The sequence below is a fragment of the Cebus imitator genome, unplaced genomic scaffold (assembly GCF_001604975.1).
Source record: "Cebus imitator isolate Cc_AM_T3 unplaced genomic scaffold, Cebus_imitator-1.0 Scaffold8, whole genome shotgun sequence".
Classification (NCBI taxonomy): domain Eukaryota; kingdom Metazoa; phylum Chordata; class Mammalia; order Primates; family Cebidae; genus Cebus; species Cebus imitator.
In genome coordinates, this window is record NW_016107323.1 from 8,695,522 (window position 1) to 8,700,601 (window position 5,080).

The window sequence follows — 5,080 nt, forward strand, 5'->3', positions numbered from 1 at the left end:
TTTTTTTTGAGACAGAGTCTTGTTCTGTTGCCCAGGCTGGAGTCCAGTGGCACAATCTTGGCTCACTGCAGCCTCCGCCCCCCCGACACCCCCAGGATTCAAGCAGTTCTCTTGCCTCAGCCTCCCAAGTAGCTGAGATTACAGGTGCCAACCACCACACCCAGCTAATTTTTGTGTTTTTAGTAGAAATGGGGTTTCACCATGTTGGCCAGGCTGATCTCGAACTCCTGACCTCATGATCCACCTGCCTCAGCCTCCCAAAGTGTTGGGATTACAGGCGTGAGCCTCTGCCCCCCACCAGAACAGTTGTCTTTAATTGAAGGAATAAACAAGCTGCTTGTGGTAGCATTGCCCTCATGTCCATTAGCAGGACTGTGTGGAGGACAGTGTCCTCCATAGGATTAAAGTTGCTGCTTCAGGCCCCATTAAGCCCTCACACAGGATGTGTTGACACTTTTACAAGCCTGTAAGTGAATTTATTTTTCTATCGCAAACATTGACCTTGGCATAGAAACGTAAATAAAACTGAAAATGCAAATGAACCTTGACATTTTTAGTTTCAAATATTACCCCTCAATTCAGCAAATTTCCAATTACAGTCCTTCCATGGTGGTATCCTCGGGATTGGTTCCAGGACCCCCTGCAGATACCGAAATCTGCAGCTGCTCAAGTTCCTGATATACAATGGTATAGCATTTGCTTATAACCTATGCACACCCTCCTATATGCTTTACCCCATTTCCCATTTAGAAAAAAAAAGTACTTGGCTGAACTTAGTGGCTCACACCTGTAATCCCAACAGCTTGGGAGACTGAGCGGATCACTTGAGGTCAGGAGTTTGAGACCAGCCTGGCCAACATGGTGAAACCCCATTTCTACTAAAAATACAAACAATTGGCTGGGTGTGGTGGCGGGCTCCTGTAGTCTCAGCTACTCGGGAAGCTAAGGCAGGAGAATTGCTTGAACCCCAGAGGAGGAGGTTGTAGTGAGCCAAGATCCAGCCACTGTACTCCAGCCTGGGGGACAGAGCAAGACTCTGTCTCAAAAAAAAAAAAAGAAAGAAAAAGAAGTGCAGCTCGCTGTCCGCACAGTATTTTCAGGGGAAAAATATGAGTTAAGTAATCTCTGGATTATTTATAACACCTAATACAGTGTAAGTGCTATGTAAATAGTTGTTAACCTGTATTTTTTGTTTGCATTTTTTATTGTTGTATTGTTACTGGTTTTTGTTTGTTTTTGAGACTGAGTCTTACTATCACCCAGGCTGGAACGTGGAGTGCAGTCATGCGATCTCAGCTCACTGCAACCTCCGCCTCCTGGGTTCAAGCGACCCTCATGCCTCAGCCTCTTGAGTAGCTGGGATTACAGACAAGCACCACCACGCCTGACTTTTTTTTTTTTTTGTATTTTTAGTAGAGGTGGGATTTCACAATGTTGACCAGGTTGTTCTAAAACTCCCAACCTCAGAGGATTCGCCTGCCTTGGCCTCCCAAATTTCTGGGATTATAGGCATCAGACACCATCCCTGAACTGTTTTTTGTTTTGTTTTACTTTGAATATTCTCTATATATGAGAAACATATTAAAGATTTACCAGTTAAGAGTCGTTTTTTTTTTGAGACCGAGTCTTGCTCTGTTGCTCAAGCTGGAGTGCAGTGGCGCGATCTCGGCTTACTGCAACCCCCGCCTCCCAGATTCAAGCGATTCTCCTGCCTCAGCCTCCTGAGTAGCTGGGATTACAGGCATCCACCATGCCGGACTAATTTTTGTCTTTTTTTTTAGTAGAGACAGCGTTTTGCCATGTTGACCAGGTTGGTCTTGAACTCCTGACCTCAGGTGATCTGCCCACCTCAGCCTCCCAGAGTGCTGGCCACCTTGCCCAGCCAAGAGTCCTTTCTTTAGGTGTTTGTAGAGGTTGAGTATCCCTTATCCCAAATGTTTGGAACCAAAAGTAATTCAGATTTCAGATTTTGGTATATCTGCATATATATAATGAGATATCTTGGGGTGACCCAAGTCTAAACAAGAAAGTCACTTGTCTTTCATATCATCTTATACATATAGCCTGAGGGTAATTTTATAGACTGTTTAAAATAATTTTGTTCATGAAACAAAGTTTGTGTTAAGTGCTACATGTAGAATTTTTCACTAAGGCTTTGTGTGGGAGCTAAAATTTTTTTGGATTTTAGATCATTTCGGATTTTGGATATTTGGATTAGGGATGCTCAACCTGTATAGTTTGAGTCCCGGCTGGGCGTGGTGGCTCACACCTGTAATTCCAGCACTTTGGGAGGCTAAGGTAGGTGGATCGGACCTGAGGTCGGGAGTTTGATACCAGCCTGACCAATATGGTGAAACCCCATGTCTACTAAAAATACAAAAATTAGCCAGTGTTAGTTGAGGTGGTCATTGCTTTTATTCTGGCTTTGCATCTTGAGTGAGCTAGGGATGGCCATCAGCTGCTCTCAGAGGGCAATTGCAGCTAACTGATTACTACTCCTTGTTCTTCTTCATGTTTCTTCAGTATAAATTTAATAACAGAGGTTTATGTCAACAAGCTTATGGATAATTAATGTGGTTAGAAGAGTAGTTTTACGAATGATAAAAAGGTTTTGGTTTGGAGTCTTAAACACTATTAACGGGTAATTCTTTTTGGACTTCCACCTGAAAGGGCTATCTAGCACAAAGTTTACATGAGTACACAGAGTAGAGACAAAGGAATGTGGGGTACACAGATTTAACTGGGGAAATTTCTTTTATCTTTAATTTTCACTTTATGACTTAATGCTCTAAGATAAGAATTGACTGCTTTCAGCCAGTCTTATTAAAACTTTTCTGTTGGCCAAGCTTGGTTGCTCACGCCTCTAATCCTAGCACTTTGGGAGGCCCTGGCCGGTAGATCAGAAGGTCAGTAGATCGAGACAATCCTGGCTAACATGGTGAAACCCTGTCTCTACTAAAAATACAAAAAAATTAGCTGGGTGTGATGGTATGCGCCTGTAGTCCCAGTTACTTGGGAGTCTGAGGCAGGAAAATTGCTTGAAACCAGGAGGCAGAGGTTGCAGTGAGCTGAGATAATACCACTGCACTCCAGCCTGGGCGACAGAGTGAGACTCCATCTCAAAAAAAAAAGTTTTTTGGGGGGGCTTTTAGAAAGTTTGAGACTATAATTTTATAACTTCCCTAATATTTCTTTTAATATTTTGCCAGCCACCCCAAGTGAATCTCAACAGGCTAGATATGGTGGTGCGTACCTATAGTCCCAATTTCCCATTTTGGAGCATTTCAGATTTCAGATATTTGGGTTGGGGATGCTCAAACAATATAGTTTTTAGAATCCTTTTGGCCCCACTGAAGTGACTCCCGTAAACTCAGAGGCTGTTTTGCTCTCTCCTGTAAGCTTTTGAGTGTAGAAATCACATAAAAACCTTAAAGATTTTTGTTTTTGAGACGAAGTTTCGCTCTTGTTACCCAGGCTGGAGTGCAATAGCGCGATCTCGGCCTACTGCAACCTCTGCCTCCTGGTTCAGGCAATTCTCCTGCCTCAGCCTTCTGAGTAGCTGGGATTACAGGCACGTGCCACCATGCCCAGCTGATTTTTTGTATTTTTAGTAGAGACGGGGTTTCACCATGTTGATCAGGATGGTCTCGATCTCTTGACCTTGTGATCCACCTGCCTCGGCCTCCCAAAGTGCTAGGATTACAGGTGTGAGCCACCGTGCCCGGCCCAAGCTTAAAGATTTTAATGAAGAAAATAGAATTTGCCTTCATTATTTTGTTTTTTCCCCATCTTTTTATTTCAACCTGTAGAAAAGTTGACAGATCTGATCTCCTGTTATCTCTTTAATCTAGACTCACTGTTAACACCTGGCCATGTTTGGTTTATCTTTATACACGAGTGTGTATAGGTATACGTTGGTATACATGTGCAGGTATGTGTGTTGTGTGTGCTTTTTTTTCTGACCCTTTTGAAAGTAAATTTGGGAAATAGTTACAAGACTGCTGCAGTGATCTGTAAGTGGAAATGATGGTGTTCTGTGGTGTGAGGGTGTCATAGTAAGTGCTAGAAGGAGGCGAGTACAGGATATCTTAGGAGCACACAGGAGAGACTCGTAATGAGTATTTTCTGGTAGCCAGAAGAGGGTTCATGAAAACAGTGACCGGTGAACTACAACCCAAAAGACTGTTTGGAATTAGCCAGGCAGCACGTGGAATAGAGCATTCCAGAGAAGAGAACAGTGGATTCAAAGGTCTGGAGCTGGAGGAGAACATGTGTTTGAGGAAACTGCATATAGATGTCCATGTCCAGATCATCCCCCAGGTTGAGGTGAAAGAATGGGGAGTTGCTGCAGAAAGGAATGACATCTTTTCTTCTTTTTTCTTTCTTTTTTTAGATAAAGTCTCACTTTGTCACCCAGGCTGGATTGTGCGGTGGTACAATCTCGGCTCACTGCAACCTCTACCTCCCAGGTTTAAGCGATTCTTCCAGCTTAGCCTCTTGAGTAGCAGGGATTACAGGCACCCACCACTGTGCCCAGCTAATTTTTAAATTTTTACTAGAGATGGGGTTTCACCATGTTAGTCAGTCAGGTCTCAAACTCCTGACCTCAAGCGATTGGCCTGCCTTTAAGCCTCCCAAAGTGCTGGGATTACAGGCATGAGCCACCGCGCCTGGCGGGAGTAGATCTTAGAGGGCCTTTTAAGCCAGGCTTAGGAACCGAGAGTTTATTTTGAGGGCAGTGGGGAGCCACTGAAGGTTTTTTTTTTTTTTTTGAGACAGGGTTTCACTCTTGTTACCCAGGCTGGAATGCAATGGCGCGATCTCAGCTCACCGCAACCTCCGCCTCCTGGATTCAGGCAATTCTCCTGCCTCAGCCTCCTGAGTAGATGGGATTACAGGCACGCACCACCATGCCCAGCTGATTTTTTGTATTTTTTAGTAGAGACGGGGTTTCACCATGTTGACTAGGATGGTCTCGATCTCTTGACCTCGTGATCCACCTGCCTCGGCCTCCCAAAGTGCTGGGATTACAGGCTTGAACCACCGCGCCCGGCCCTGAAGGGTTTTTTTTTGTTTTTTT

General features: G+C 44.2%; 1 protein-coding gene across 6 annotated transcripts in view; it reads left to right on the top strand.

Moving 5' to 3' along the window:
• ACAD10 (acyl-CoA dehydrogenase family member 10) overlaps positions 1 to 5,080 on the top strand; it is a 68,807-nt gene that overhangs the window by 3,017 nt on the left and 60,710 nt on the right. The window lies entirely within an intron of this gene.